General features: G+C 40.3%; 1 pseudogene; it reads right to left on the reverse strand.

Annotated features, from left to right (window-relative positions):
* Positions 1 to 17,404, reverse strand: part of LOC128596381 (set1/Ash2 histone methyltransferase complex subunit ASH2-like) — a 98,338-nt pseudogene that overhangs the window by 42,951 nt on the left and 37,983 nt on the right.

The following is a 17,404-nucleotide window of genomic DNA, read 5'->3' on the forward strand; positions in this document are numbered from 1 at the left end:
AGTTGTGGTGGGTGCCTGTAGTCCCAGATACTCAGGTGGCTGGGAAAAGAGAATCACTTGAGGTTGCTGTGAGCTATGGCACCACTCTCAAAAAAAAAAAAAAAAAATCTCAACACAAGGCCTGGTGTGGTGGCATATGCCTATAATCCTAACACTCTGGGAGGCCAAAGCGGGAGGATTGCTTGAGCTTCAGAGTTTGAGACCAGCCTGAATAAGAGTGAGACCCCATCTCTGCTAAAAATAGAAAAATTGGGGCAGCACCTGTGGCTAAAGGAGTAGGGCGCTGGTCCCATATGCCGGAGGTGGTGGGTTCAAACCCAGCCCCGGCCAAAAACCACACACACACACAAAAAAAATCACCAGGCATAAAAATAGAAAAATTTACCTGATGTTATGGCAGGCACCTGTGGTCTCAGCTACTCAAGAGGCTGAGGCAAGAGGATTATTGCTTAAACCCAGGAGTTTTGAGGTTTCTGTGAGCTATGATGATGTCACAGCACTGTAGCCTGGGGTAAAAGAACAACACTCTGTCTAAAAAAAAGAAAAAAAAGTTTTTAAAACTTTCTTTTGTGTGTATACACACACACACACACACATAATGGCTAGAACGTACAGGAAGAGACAAAGAAGGAAAATATTTCTTCCATATTCTGTCTGTATATAAACATGGGAGCCAGTGTAGTGGTAAGAGACTGAGATGTCTGTCTAATTCTAGACTGACAATGACAGCAGTTCAAAGCAAGCCTTAACTGACATGACCTTGAATACCTTACATACCTCTATCATGTACGGTCAACAAAACCCATTCATACAAGCAGACTCTTCAGAGATCTCCAGGATAGGTTTTCCTGCCCAGCAGCCAAGTTCAAGCTTCTCAGGGTCAGGGGCATGGCAATCAGGCTCAGCTAGAAAATACTGATAGTCATCTTTGTTAAATGGGTGTTCCAAAGGATAGCCATGAGAGGGAAGGCACTGAGCAGAAAACAAAGGATCACTGCAGAAAGGAATAAATAAAATCAAGAAACCCCCCCTCTAGTTCAACTGCATTGAATTGTGTAAGGAAGAACTATTAGATTTCAGTTGGAACACACAGAACTTCACAACACTTTTCCTTACTCAAATAAATCATTCTGCCCTCTGCAGGCAAAATGAGGAAGTGAGAAGGATTAACTTTATTTGGCAAAGCAATTTTGATTAAATTATTTTATTTGGCAGGGTTCTTCCTGGTGGTTTCCTACAATGTACATTGTAGGAAAGAAGTGGAGAAGAGGAATGAAAGTGATTTCCTTTAGTACATTTATTATTATAGACTAATGAACAGAAACTCAGAGAGAGGAACACTTAATATCTGTAACTACCCTAAAAAGTGAGCTGGATGTCAACATTTCAGTATTTATTAGACAAAGGGAAGGAAAGATGCGTGAAAGGGAGAATCAGAGAATTGAATAAAAGAGCTAACTTTCAATATTGATTTCACTCCCTCTCCCCCATCTATCCTTTCTCAAGATGCTTTAACCAAACTTTTACTCCTCAGACTTATCACCAGAGGATGCTATCAGCCCGAGGTACATTTTTTTTCTTTTTGCAGTTTTTGGCAAGGGCTGAGTTTGAACCCGCTACCTCCGGCCTATGGGGCCAGCACCCCACTCCTCTGAGCCACAGGAACTGCCCCTGAGGTACATTTCTGTAGAAACAAGTTCATAAAATGAATACCTAGCCTGGGGGTATTTTGGGCCTCAAAATGCTCAAAATTTGGCAAAAAATAGACAGGCTTTTATCCTCAGACACTTAAGCTGAGGATAAACAGCTCTTTTCCCTCTTGAGCTGAGGGAAGTGGACTTTACCAGTACTTATTAACCCTCAAATGGGGCCAGAGGGCCAACTGTGCCCACCTCTAAACCTTCTTGATGGTCCCTTGGTTCCTCCATCCTGATGTTTGCACTTAGCTCCTCTTTCTTTTCCACTGCTGCCCATTTCAATTCCCCCTTTTAAGAGAAGGCAGATTACTCTTAGTAAGCCTTGATGTGTGAATTCTGAAATTCTAACACACCCAAAGGGCATTTGTGGATCACCACAGGAGAATTTCCTTCCTAAAAACATATTGGATTTCACCTTGGTTCAGAAATCTGGGTTCTGGCAGTGACCTCAAATGAACCTAGCAATAGGTTAACCTGGGTTAACATTCCAATTTTCCTTTATTAATGAGCTGTAACTACAAGTATACATTGTGAGGATGTGACACAAATGCATTTTCACTCATAAAGATTCCAAACAGTCACAGGTAAGAAGAATTAAAACAACTTCATGGATACTTTTTTTTCCACCCAAATTAATGTGAACACCCATAAAGAGAGACTATCTTCACTGTAAATTGATGTTCACTTGCTTGAACTTGCACAATGTATTCCATAAAGGCACAATATCTGCTAAAGCACTTAACTTGAATATCCAACAAGACAAAATATATCAAACGGGGAAAACACAAACAGAAGTACTAAAAAAGTGTTTCTCTCCAGTGGTGCTAGATATCTGTAGTGGTTGTACAGAAAACAAGAAAGAAGGATTTAGCAGGCAAATTTAGTTCCGTATCCATTTGTCAATCCAACATTTATTAAGATCATTCTAATGCATAAATTTCAGGTTAAACTAACCTGTCTTGTAAGGAATTAATATCAATAGACAATTTACATATTTCATACAAAAAATATAGCTGCATACTAAGGACACAAGGAAAATTACCTTGCTTTCATTATTGGAAACAGAGTGTCACTTTTTGCCTTTGGTAGAGTGCTGTGGCATCATAGGTCACAGCAACCTCAAACTTTTGGGCTCAAGTGATTCTCTTGCCTCAGTCTCTCAAGTAACTAGGACTACAGGCACCAGTCACAATGCTTGGCTATTTCCTAGAGATGGGTCTCAACCTTGCTCAGGCTATTCTCCAACTCCTAAGTTCAACCAATCTACCTGCCTTGGCCTCCCAGAGCACTAGGATGACAGGCATGAGCCAATCACACCCGGCACTACCTTGTGTATTTCTGAAATAGTAACGTTTGAAACTTGTCCAGTTCTATTATTCCTCTCAATTAGTTTTTTCCCCACTTCCAAAAAATGTCCCTGAAACTACAGTAAAACACCTTTATGTAAACAATTGTATAGAAAACTATATCTTAATTTGAGGCAAGCTTATAAATTATCAGCCATTCTGCTGTAATAAAAAGGATCCAGACATGAAGGTAAGTCACATTTCATATATACATGACCAGATTTATGCTGAATTTCCCATTAGGAACACATCACATGTTACTGCTGTTTCTCATAAAGGTTTTAATGCTGAACTGCTTCAATGTCATTCTATTTTTAGAATTACTGTAATCAAAAACTGGCTACTTTTTTGTTTTCTTTTTTCCACTTCCCTGTAAGTATGAAGAAATTATTACATTTTTAATTGTTATTTGCATTTTAATTATTACTGGCTGTGTTAGGCCAAATATGACAACATACAAGCTTTTAATTACTAACATTAAACTAAACTACTGTTTCAGATTAAGTGCTATTGGCACTATTTCACAATGCTTTAAAATGATTAAGTTTTAGCTTCTAGCACAACTCAGCAAAAAGCATTTTCCAAACCACAACATACGTAAGTCTGAGAGGTTAAAAGAAGACAGAGGAGGAATTCACCTCCAAAAGTGGCTCCACCTGTAAGAGCAAAAGTAGCACCAGGCATTTATCAAAACAATTAAAAGGGGACAATATGGTGCAAAAAGATAAAACAACACACTTAGCTATTTCCAACCCACCTTGGAACATTAGTAACAGTGGAAATGATTAGATATTTAAGATACTACCATTCCAAAAGACAAGCTAATGATGCCATGTGTCAGATGAATAGCTAACTAGCTCTCAGGTACCCCAACCCTCTGGAGATTGCCATTAGCAATGAAGGACATTTCCCTAGTAGATGGGTTAAAAACAGAAGAACATGCTGTAGCAGGTGCTCAATACAGAAATGCTGTCACATGGATAAGCTGAAGTTTCAGGGCAAGGAACATTAGGTGATGTACATGGAAAGTTTGTTAAGTAATAGCTGAATTATGGAAAAGAGGGGTGAGCAACTGATTCCTTCTAAATTAAATGTTAGTTATGAGGATAAAGATGGAGACTGTAATATAGACACAGTAAATCTGACCTTAAAATTGCACATTGTTTTAGCCTAAACATGTCTCACTCAAAACCAAAATGTATTGTAAAATGATAAAAGTTCTTCATTACCATCTGGCAAATCTTTGGTTAGCTCCTAAAAATTGAGTTTGGGCTTTAAAACATTTTGGAAATATCCAGGTTAAGGGTTTATGTAAAGAACGTCCAACTCTAGGCAAATTTGGATTCAATAGTTTAAAAAATATTTAAACTACTTAAATGAGATATTTAAAAACTTACCATTTGGATTTTCACTGGCAGACACTGTACTGGATTGTTTTTTGGTTGTCAGAAGCAGGACCAATTTTACTAAGATCCTGGAAAAAAAAAATACGCTATTAAAAAAGGAGGCTACATAAGTCAATCTAGCAATGCTCATAAACAGGAGAAATTCTAATAGAATGGGAACTGAAACTGACAAACTTTTTCTTTTCTTTTTTTTTTTTTGAGACGGAGTCTCACTATTTTGTCCTCAGTAGAGTGCCACGGCATTATAGTTCACAGCAACCTCAAACTCCTGGGCTTAAGAGATTCTCTTGCCTCAGCCTCCCAAGTAGCTGGATGACAGGTTCCTGCCACAAAGCCTGGCTCTTCTTTTGTTTTTGTTGTCGTATTGTCATTGTTGTTTAGCAGGCCCAGGCTGGGCTTGAACCCGCCATCGCCAGTGTATGTGGCTGGCACCCTAACCACTGAGCAACAGATGCCAAGCCCCTGAAACTGATGATATTAAAGGAGTCTCAAACTTGGACACTTCAGGGATGGGCAAGCATTGTTACTGGAACGTGTGAGGCAGGTCAAGTGTAATGATCAGAACGGTTTAAGAAGGGCAATAAATGGCAACCAAATCACCTGGGTAAAGGAAGTAGAGGGTGCAGGGCAAATTGGAGTTTAGGAGCAGTGTAGTCAGACATCAACACAATACAAGAGACAGAGTCTAAATTTCTTCATGAAATCCTGAATTTTCAAAGCTAATAAATCAAACATTTTAAGACACAGCAGAGGGGCAGGCCTGATGGCTAACACCTATAACCCTAGCACTCTGGGAGACCAAGGAGGGAGAATCCCTTGAGCTCAGGAGTTTGAGACCAGCCTGAGCAAGAGCAAGAGCAAGACCCCATCTCAACCAAAAATAGAAAACCTAGCTGGGTGCTGTGGTGGGCAACTGTAATCCAGCCACTTGGGAGGCTGCGTCAAGAAGACTGCTTGAGTCCTGGAGTTTGAGGCTGTTTTCTGTGAGCTATGATGCCAGAGCATTCTACCCAGGGTGACAGAGTGGGACTCAGTCTCAAAAAAAAAAAAAAAGACACTGCTCAAAGATTTGACTTTCTGAATTGCTAATATGACCTGTGTTGACTAGAGTAGAAATTTTCTACAGGATGTTAGATGTGCAACACCAATACTTCACAGTAAATTTTTCTTTGCCACAAAGAATGATTTCAAGAGCAAAATTTGAGATAACAGGATGATTAGAAAGAATTTGGTATGGCATTTTTACATGTCACTAAGTGAGGAAATTAAAGGCAAAGATATCAAAGTGATTTGATTTGTACAAAGTTGTAACATTTAGGGGAATACCCAGAATGAAACCCTGGTCTCCTGGTTCAAGGTGAGTGCTCTTTCCACAAGGCATCAATAACCATTTATTTGGAGTCCATCATGAGCTGGACACATAATGTCAGTATGTTATGTGTCAGGTATACAAATGGAAATAAAACCTGATTCCCTATCCCCTTGAGGCTTAAAATCACAAGGGAATATAAAGTCCATTAACGTACTTGATCCAAAAGTCCAAATTAGGGGTAACCTTCTTCTGGGCTTTTGCTCTCAGGATCTGGTTGTTCCTTTACCAAGAATACATCTCTTTCTTTAAAAGGAAGGAGTGTTTAAGTGTTAATAAAAGTTTATATTTAAGTTTGACTGCATGTGGTGGCTTTTGCTTTAATCCTATTAGCCCTGTAGCTGGGTTTTGTCGCAGGTGCCAGTAGTCCCAGCTGCTTGGGTAGCTGAGGCAAGAGAATCACTTAAGCCTTAGAGTTTGAGGTTGCTGTGAACTGTGACGCCATAGCACTGTACTGAGGGGACATAGTAAGACTCTGTTTCAAAAAAAGAAAAAAATCCGACTCAGTCCCTGTAGCTCAAGTGGCCTAGGGCTCCGGCCACATACACCGGAGCTAGTAGGTTCGCATCCAGGCTGGGCCCCCAAACAACAATGATGATAACTACAAGCAAATAATAATAATAATAATAGCTGGGCATTGTGGCCGGCGTCTGTAGTCCCAGCTACTTGGGAGGCTGAGGCAAGAGAATCACTTAAGCCCAAGAGTCAGAGGTTGCTGTGAGCTGTGACACCACGGCACTCTACCCAGGATGACAGCTTGAGACTGTCTAAAAAAAAAAAGAAAAAGAAAAAAATCCTACTAACAGTTTCAGAGGCCATGGGAGAAGGATCACTTGAGGCCAAGAGTTCAAAACTAGCCTAGGCAACATAGGGAGACCTGATCTCTACAAAAAAAAAAAGCAAAGAATGAATGATCAACCACCAATTCCAAAAGTCAATTACTCTTGCTAGACACTTGGGGAGTTAATTATAACAAAAAACAAAACAAAACAAAACAAAAAAGTCAATTTCTACATATAAGTCTCCAATAAAGACAGTATAGTTTTTCCTTCTGATTAGAAGATTGACACATGACCACCAAAAACTTCAAACCACAGAGAAACATAGAGAACCAAAGTTGTTCATAATCCTCACCTACCCATCCATGCACATCACAGAAATAAGCATGTGAATAACTTGCTGTTGACTTCTTCCCAGGTATTCTAATTCTAAAGACAATAATGTTTAAAACAAGGATTTTAAAAAAATAAAAAGTTGCCAATTTCAGTGTAAATTTTTACTTGTAAAAATACAGTGGAAAAAATTTTCAGTCAATAAAACTACCATAAGCGTAGGAGATGCTCAACAGGCCAGGTATGATGGCTCATGCCTGTAATCCCAGCACTCTGGAAGGCTGAGGCGGGTAGATTGCTTGAGCTCATGAATTTGAAACCTGCCTGAGCAAAAGCAAAATCCCCATCTCTGCTAGAAGCAGAAAACCTGAAGCAAGAGGATCACTTGAACCCCAAAGTTGGAGGTTGCTGTGAGCCATGGAACTCTACCCTGTGTGACAGCTTGAGACAGTCTCAACAAACAAACAAATGCTCAAAGACAATATGCAACTCCCTGATTTACTTTGTGAAAACTATAAAAATTTACAATTAGCTATATCTCATACTCAATGATTTAATACTTTCCAGACACCCTGGCTCAAGTTTATAATCTCAGCACTTTGGAAGACTGAAGAGGGGTTATTTCTTAATTCCTGGAGGTTGGGATCGACCTGAGCAACATAGCAAGAACCAGAATTTAAAAAAAAATGAAAAAAATTAGCCAAGCATGATGGCACACACCTGTAGTTCCAACTACTTGGGAAGCTGATGCAGGTGGATTGCTTGAACTCAGGAGTTTGAGGTTGCAGTGAGCTAGGATGATGCCACTGCACTCAGGCCCAGGCAAGAGAGAGACCATCTTCCATTACCACACAAAAGGAAAAAAAAGATTTAGCATTAAGCTGTCCTCATTTTTTCTTTTCTTTCTTTCTTTCTTTCTTTCTTTCTTTCTTTCTTTCTTTCTTTCTTTCTTTCTTTCTTTCTTTCTTTCTTTCTTTCTTTCTTTTTTTTTCTTTCTTTCTTTCTTTCTTTCTTTTAATTGAGACAGAGTCTCACTTTGTCACTCTTGGTAGAGTGCTCTGGCATCATAGCTCACAGAAACCTCAAACTCTTGGGCTTAAGCGATTAACTTGCCTCAGCCTCCCTAGTAGCTGGGTTGACAGGCACTCATCACAACACCTGGCTATTTTTTGTTTGTTTGTTTGTTTTGTTTAGCAGGCCCAGGCAGGGTTCAAACTTACCAGCCCTAGAGCATGTGGCCAGCTCCATAAACACTGAGCTAAGGGTGCCCAGTCTGTCCTCATTTTCTTTTCTTTTTTGACAAACTTAGCTTTGGAAACATTGTTGGAGTAAGCTTTCACCATTGTTTTACCTGTGGGTAGGAGTTTTTGGGAACTCAGGGAACTTCCTTATTCTATTCTGAAATGTGTTCCTGAATTTTGCCGGAGTGGAGGGTGGTTTAAGACGTGCAAGGACTTAATCTGAGACAGTTAGAGGCCTTTAGGGGTCCTTTTGCTGGGTATTACATTCTCCGCTGGTAATCAGATCCTTGATTCAGCTCAAAATAGCTAGCTAGGGGACAAAATTGGAGCAGGGACACTCATACATTTGTTTCACCCTGTGAATGGGGGGGGGGGCACAAAGACCCACCTTTTGTTACCTGTTTTATTCATTTCCCAAGCTCTCACATGTATACAATTCCAACCCATTTTTTAACCAGGACAGCTTCAATTTTTACTCCAGCTGCTACTTAGCCATAGGAGGCAAACTAACACTCTTTTAGACCCTGGGAAGGGAGGTCTAACTCCACTCTCTGAGTTTTCTCAATCATACTACACCTACACACTCTCACACACTTTTTAACAGACTTGCCAGTGACCAAATGTTCAAGGAGTTGATTTAGGGTCTCATTATCAGCTTGTTTCTACAGGTGCTGATATTTTACCACTGAGGTCTTAGGGACTGTGACTATTCTTGGGTTCCCTACTCAGGCCTTATAGTACTGTGGTGGTGGGCTAATATACTTTTCCCTGTGAAATTTCCCCCCTTTCCCCAAAAGTTCAATTAAGACATGTCCCTTGAGGAGTTTCCTCAGGCTTCAGCCATGCATTGACCAGCTAGCTCTCAGTATGTGGCTGGAGCAGGGCATGTTGACTGTCTCTAGATCTTTTAAGTCTAGGCAAGTGGGCCACTTGGATTCTGCCAGCAGCAGACTCAGTAGAGTATACGGATTAAGCACAGTAGTATGCAGTGTTACAGTTACACCATTTACTGGGAAATTCTCATTTTAGTTATCTATATAGACCCAGTAGATAACATTTAATACTGCACAAATTTTCCAGCATAGCCAACAGGTGATCTTTGTTGATTCTTAAGGCTTCAGAGTAAATACAAGTACTGTATATAATTCTATACTCTTTGATCAGTCTCTTAGTCCTATTTAACAGATTAGTTTAGTAAAACAGTTATGTCTCATTTTATGAGTTGACATTACAGACAAGGCTGGGATTTAATACAGGTGGGTTACAGCTTTTTTTCTTTGAACCATTTTTTCTCTCTTTAATTTTTCTTTTTACTGAAAACAAGATATAGTAAAGCTAACTTAGTCATTGAAATAAGCTATATTTTTAGTATACTTGGTCTGGTTATTTGCATAGAGTACAGTAAGAATAATTATTAATTATTTAGGCTCTATTTTTATTTTTTAAAGTTGGCTTTGCTGGAATCCTTTATAAGGAATCTCAGTTGGATTTTCTTGAAAGCCCTTCATGAGCCCAGGTTTCATACCTATATGCATTGGGTAAATTCCTCTTCTCTTGAGGTCCCCAAGCATATTTTGATTCCTGGACTCATCAGCAAGTGACCTTTGTTACTTACCACAGATTGGGAAATGTTACTGACAGGTATCTGGCCAGTTTTCCAAAGGGATTTTTTATTGGCTTTATAAAGTCAACCTTAATTCCTTAGTGCAGTCTGGACACTTCTGGAAATGCTATTCCAGACAAAGCCTTGGTAAATTAACTAGTGTCTTCATTATTTTATAGACCAAAACAGGTTCTTATTGAACTTATGCAAATAATTATATTGTCAAGAATTAAGAATACTTAAAAATGGCTTTTAAATTTTAGAGAAATTAAGGAGAGAGAAAAATACATGTTTTAGATTCTGTTCATAAATACATACTTGAAAAGCTATAAATAGCTTAAAAGACAGAAAATTATTTTTTTTTGACTTCTGGAAAACATAGCACAGAAAGAATTAATAATATTTTAAACAAATAGCCATTACAAACTAGCTTAGTTCCATGTAACTGATTTCTGTTCTGTTTGGAGTTAGGGTAGCAATACTCACAGACATGTTATCTTTCCAATGAAAGTTCTAGGAAATACATAGTTACTGGATTACATGTAAACTTTAATCTGCACAGACATTTTACAAATATTTTAGACTTTTTTAACCTTTGTCTTGCTTTTCACTTTTCTATACAACTATTTTGTTTCAGGACAAATTTATGACGTAAGATCTTGTCTACAAAATTATTCTTTTTTCTTTTATCCTTCCTTACTAAAACTATATCTTTATACTCATGTCTTTTTACACATCTCTCTCTCCCCTATTTACTGGTTCTTTTTATTTTTAATTTCAAACTTAGAAAAGGAAAGTTGTATACAAAGTTTCAGTAAAGTTTCTCTAAAAGTCTGTGATGTTAAAGGAGTTAACTTAACCCTAATATTCTATATTACTAGTGGGGGAGGGTAGTTAAACTTTGTTTTCCAGAGGTGAGGAAGTTGTGGAATACACAGGGGATTGTATTTTACCTTTTATTTCAGAGATGGAGTTAACAAAAGTAGGTTCATTGTCAGAGCTTTCTTTTCCCCTGCATGTTTATTTTTCTATTGGTGGGATGTTGTTACAGAGGACCACCATGGTATCTTCCTGTCACCCTGCTGGGGCCCTCTTCTCCACATAATTAGTATGGGAGGGCTCTTAGGGATTGGTGTCAGTCAGGGTGCTGGGGAGCACTCCTATCAGGGAACCAGAAAGTTGCAGGAAAACAGTGAATTAAAACAGACATTTATACTAACAATATAGAGGAAGAAACCTCTAATTGCTGGCAAAAACTAGAACTCAGGTGTAAAATGCTGAGTTCTAGGGAACCTTTTTTAAAACTCTTTTATACTTGTTTTCTTTTTCTCTTCAGTTCACATTTACTCTCACACTTTCATATTAAAACTAGAACCAGAACACTTCCTCATATAGTTTTTAACAGGCCTATGGATGATCTATTACTCCATGGGTTGATTGGACGTCTGTTTTCATTTTAATGGTGTTTCTGGTAATGAGTGCAAACACACATTTCTGGGAACCCCTGACTGGCCAGTAAGGCTGAGGCTTCTCATGCCTCTAAAAGCTTCTGACAGGTCAATAGCCTGTCAAACTGAAGTCCCTGTCCAAAGTTCATGTTTCTTTGGTCTTCACTCGGAGGCTCTACACAAATTACAACAATTGAATTTAACAAACATTTACATATTTTTCTAACAATTCACAACAAATAAGCACAACAAAAATACCATGAATAATTATATTAACGTCTGCAGACACTAGTCAAAATTAGATGTTAAAGTGGCTTACCTCCGGAGGTGGATTTATAGTTGCATTTAGGAGTAATAGTCAGCCAGGCTCCAGAGGGCTCCAAGTTCTCTGGGGACCCTGGGATGTTTTCTGGGGGGGGCTCCCCTCAGAGGGACCACAACCTATCCCCTTCCTGAAGGCCACCTGAGGATTGGTAGAATGCATGCCAACCAGAGTAATGCTAACTTGCTGCTGTAAAGAGGATTTTTTTTCTCTTTAGTTCTAAATGGGTAATTGACCTTGAGTGTTCTGCGGAGTACCAGGACCTTATATCAAGATTTATTTGTAACATAGCAACCACAGTTTTCAGCAGTCAAAAGGAGGAACAGTTTTAAGTAACTTTGTAGTAACTCTTTGCTGGAAAGAGAGGGTTTTAATTGCAAGTGGGTTATAGAGCAGTGGGAGACATAGGGGATAAAACAAATTATACATTGATGTGTTGACAGACAACAAGAAAACAGAGATGTTGGCACTTAAACTTGGAACTGACTAATCTTTGAAAGGAATTCTGACAAACCATCAGAAACAGTAAACACAAATTTGACAAACAACTCACATATAGCAGACAAACAAACCAAAGACCCACCCCCTGTGAGACTTAAAAGGAAAAAACTTGAGACAGTCCTGTGAGTCTAAAGAAGAAAAACTGACAGACCAACAGACCCACACTTTGTGAGTCTAAAAAGAAACTAACAAACTGGGCATGAAAAGACTGACAAATTTCACACAATTTGACAGGAGAGGGAACTACTGAGAGACAGAAAGACAGACAAATACACAGTGAAGACTCAACCCTGTGAGTCTACCCTGAGACCTAGGACTCACCTCTTGAGTCCAACCTGATACCCAGGACTCACCCCTTGAGTCCAACCTGATACCCAGGACTCACCCCTTGAGTCTTACTTGACACCTAGGACTCATCACTTGAATCCAACCTGACACCTAGGACACACCACTTGAGTCTGACCTGATACCTAGTACTCACCCTCGAATTCAACCTGAACCTAGGACTCGCCCCTTGAGTCCACAACCTAGACAGACCAAGACAGACCAAGACAGACCAGGGACCCGCCACAGCATCCTGTGGGGACCCGGAAGGGGAAGTTAATGTCACGTCTGACCTTCCCTCATCCCCCAGATACCAGATGACTGCAATCCCCAGACAGAAGCATACAGCTGGTGTCTTCTTAACTCCAGAGGTCAAAAGACTCAATGGGGCTGATAGTCTCTCCCCCAAATCTCTAGAGACCAGACAGATTTTATAAAACTCACCTGGGTGTCACTGAATAATCACCAATTTAGAAGTTTTGGAAACATATGCCCTGGCTCCACATGTCCGAGGACTCCAGGGCAGAGGAACATCTCTCCAAGGCCTTCCCCTGGAGCTGTCGGGTGGTGGCGGGCCTAGGTGGGGATCTGGGGCTGATAATCTTGCTGGGGCCTCCATAAATGTTGTACTCAGCATTGTACCCACAGCCATCTGTACGAAAAACTCAGACCCCACTTCAGGTATAAATCAGAAGCTGATTTATTACACCTGCGCAGGGGACCGCTGCCCAAAAGGCAAACGGCCCCAAAATGAGGGGCAGGCTCATTTTTATACCATTTTTGTTCTGTTTTGGCAAGCAGGCAAGTGAGCACAGAAGCAGAATGTGGCAGTTAGTTGGCTCAGGAGGTAGCTTGTGGTTACAGTGAGTTGGCTCAAGGGGTTACATCATAGTGGTTGGCACCAGGACAAACTTAGTTTGGGAAACTTTGCTGAAGTAAGCTTTCAGCATTATTTTGCCTGTGGCTAGGAGTCTTTGGGAACTCAGGGAACTTCCTTACTATATTCTGAAAACTGTTCCTGGGTTTTGCCGGGGAGGGAGGTGGTGGTTGAGATGTGCAAGGACTTAGGCTGAGACAGTTAGGGTCCTTTTGCTGGGTATTACAGTTTTTATTTTGAGACAGAGTCTCAAGCTGTTGCCCAGGGTAGAGTGCTATGGCATCGTAGCTCACAGCAACCTCTAACTCTAAGACTCAAGTGATCCTCTTGGCTCAGTTTTTCTATATTTAGTAGAGATGGGATCTCCCTTTTTGCTCAGGCTGGTATCAAACTCATGAGCTCAAGCAATCCACCTGCCTTGGCCTCCCAGAGTGATAGGATTAGAGGCATGAGTCACAGCACATGACCTCAATATGAGGATTTTTTTTTTTTTTTGTAGAGACAGAGTCTCAATTTTTTTTTCCCCTCAGTAGAGTGCCATGGCATCACACAGCTCGCAGCAAACTCCCACTCCTGGGGTCAAGCGATTCTCCTGTGTTGGAGTAGCTGGGACTACAGGTGCCTGCCACAGCACCCGGCTATTTTTTGTTGTTGTTGTTGTTGCAGTTCAGCCAGGGTCAGGTTTGAACCTGCCACCCTAGGTATATGGGGCCGGCGCCTTACCGACTTAGCCACAGGCACTGCCTCATTATGAGGATTTTTAAATGTATATAAAAATCTAGCCAGATGTGGTGGCTCACAGCCACAGTGCATGGCCTCATTATGAGGATTTTAAAAAGTATATATAAATCTGGCCAGACGTGGTGGCTCACATTTGTAATCCTAGCACTTTGGGAGGCTGAGGCAGGTGAATTGTCTAAGCTCAGGAGTTCAAGACCAGTCTGGGCAAGAGCGAGATCCTGTCTCTACTAAAAATAGAAAAATCGCCAGTTATGGCACTTGTGAGGCTGAGGCAAGAGGACTGCTTGATCCCAGGAGTTTGAGGTTGCTATGAGCTATGACACCCCAGCACTCTCCCCAGGGAATCAGAGTGAGAAACTCTCTCAGAACAAAACAAAACAAAACAAAACAAAAGGCTATATACATCTCAGCCACGTAAGATGTACATACAACCCAGTTGGAGGGAAAGCTCGGCCATAGTCCCTCAGTTATGTGCTGGAAGGTGTCTCCCAAATTCTCTCCTGAGCTCCTGTTTCTACCTACTTGAGATATTTCCATGTGGACATCATAAAGGCACCCCTATGACTAAAACAGAACTCTGGGACTGACATGACATGTTACAATCCTAACACCAGGGAGGAAGGATCACTTGAGTCCAGGAGTTCAAGACAAGCCTGACTAAGAGGAGGACTCCAATTTCCCCTTTGCCCCCCTCTATGAAAAAATAGAAAAAGCTGGATGTGGTAGTGCATGCCTGTATTTCCAGCTTCTTGAGAGGCTGAGACAGGAGGTTGCCATCAGCTATGACGGTTCCACTGCACTCTACTTGAGGGAAAAGAGCAAGGCTATTTTTTACATTTTTTAGTAGAGAAGGTGTCTCACTCTTGCTTAGGCTGGCCTCAAATGCCTGAGCTCAAGAGATCCTCTGGCCTTGGCCTCCCAGAGTCCTAGAATCCAATTACAGGTATAAGACACCATGCTGTGCTTTTTTTTTTTTTTTTTTTTCGTTTTGGAGACAGAGTCTCACTCTTCTTTTTTTTTTAAAACTATAATTCTTTCTAAAGAAGACCTTGTTGCCAGAATTTTTCTCTATGCCAAGTCTTTGGTCTCAGGGTTCAAAGAGTGAAACCACAGACCACACCAAGTGACAAGATATAGTTTATTGACATGAAAAAGTTTATAGAAAACAAAATTTCTTTTTTGCAGTTTTTGGCCAGGGCTGGGTTTGAACCTGCCACCTCCAGTAAATGGGGCCGGCACCCTACTCTTTGAGCCACAGAAAAATTTCTTTTTTGACAGAGTCTCACTTTGTTGCTCTAGGTAGTGTGTCATGGCATCACAGCTCACAGCAACCTCAAACTCTTGGGCTCAAGTCATCCTCTTGCCTGAGTCTCCCAAGAAGCTGGGAGGCACTTAACTACAGGCACTGACCACAATTGCCTGGCTATTTTTAGAGATGGGGTCCCACACTTGCTCAGGCTGGTCTCGAACTAGTGAGCTCAAGCAATCCACCCACTTCATCCCCCCAGAGTGCTAAGATTACAGGCCTGAGCCACTGTGCCTGGACCAATAGAAAAATTGATAACAACAGAAGGGGAACATAACCTCCAGCAGTGCAGGGTGGGGACCCAATTAGGAAGCCCTCCAACTTTTCTCTAAAATAATCTCATATGGTTTACAGGAAAAATATGGACATGGAAAGATAAAACAAAGTATCAAAGTATTAATAACTAGCAGAACTAAGCACAGAATAAACATTTTCACTGTGCTAATTAAATTTTTCTGTGTTTGAAAATTTCAAAATAATCTGGGAAATAAGGAAAAAAATGTAATCAACAACACACCCCATTTAATCACTTTTAGTACAAAAAAAGGGGAGGGAGAACCTCTACTGACTGCTCCAGCTTACAAGATTAAGTGTAAACTCCTAGAGACAGCACTGGTCTCCCAATACACCCGGCACCAGTGTTTTTCAAACTGTAGGTCACAATAAATTTGTAGTTCAAAGTAGCATTGAGTAAAATAGAAAATATTAAAGTGCAGAGGGAAAACATTAAAGGTTTAACATTGTTATGTGGAACTTCTGTTTCAGTTTTAAATGAAAGCAGGCTAGTATGACTGCATACAAATTCCCAATGTAAATTCCATTTAAAAAGTTACGTACTTTTCCCATTTCTTTTCTTTTTTAAAAAATTTTTTTTATTAAATCATATCTGTGTACATTGATATGATCATGGGGCATCATACACTAGGTTCATAGACCGTTTGACACATTTTCATCACACTGGTCAACACAGCCTTCCTGGCATTCTCCCAGTTATTGTGCCAAGACATCTACATTCCACATCTACTAAATTTCACATATACCCTTGTAAGATGCACTGCAGGTGTATTCCCACCAATCCCCCTCACTCCACCTCCCTTCCCCTTCCCTCCCCTCCCTTTCTCCCTTCCCCTTATTCTTAGGTTGTAACTGGGTCATAGCTTTCATGTGAAAGCCCTAAATTAGTTTCATACTAGGGATGAGTACATTGGGTACTTTTTCTTCCATTCTTGAGATACTTTACTAAGAAGAATATGTTCCAGCTCCATCCATGTAAACATGAAAGAGGTAAAGTCTCCTTCTTTCTTTAAGGCTGCATCATATTCCATGGTGTACATATACCACAATTTATTAATCCATCCGTGGATCAATGGGCACTTGGGCTTTTCCATGACTTAGCAATTGTGAATAGTGCTGCAATGAACATTCTGGTACAAATATCTTTGTTATGATGTGATTTTCGGTCTTCTGGGTATATACCCAGTTGAGGAATTACAGGATTGAATGGCAGGTCTATTTTTAGAACTCTAAGTGTTCTCCATATATCTCTCCAAAAGGAATGTATTCTTGAGACACTTTACTGAGAAGAATATGTTCCAGCTCCATCCATGTAAACATGAAGGAGGTAAAGTCTCCATCTTTCTTCAAGGCTGCATAGTATTCCATGGTGTACCTATACCACAATTTGTTAATCCATTTGTGGATCGATGGGCACTTGGGTTTCTTCCATGACTTAGCAATTATGAACAGGGCTGCAATAAAGATTCTGGTACAAATATCTTTGTTATGATGTGGTTTTTGGTCTTCTGGGTATATGCCCAGCAGAGGAATTATAGGATTGAATGGCAGATCTATTTTTAGATCTCTAAGTGTTCTCCAAACATCTTTCCAAAAGGAATGTATTAATTTGCATTCCCACCAGCAGTGTAGAAGTATTCCCTTTTCTCCACATCCATGCCAACATCTCTGGTCTTGGGATTTTGTGATATGGGCTAATCTTACTGGAGTTAGATGGTATCTCAAAGTAGTTTTGATTTGCATTTCTCTGATGATTAAAGATGATGAGCACTTTTTCATATGTCTGAAGGCCGCTCGCCTATCTTCTTCGGAGAAGT

The sequence above is a fragment of the Nycticebus coucang genome, chromosome 10, assembly GCF_027406575.1.
Source record: "Nycticebus coucang isolate mNycCou1 chromosome 10, mNycCou1.pri, whole genome shotgun sequence".
Classification (NCBI taxonomy): Eukaryota; Metazoa; Chordata; class Mammalia; order Primates; family Lorisidae; genus Nycticebus; species Nycticebus coucang.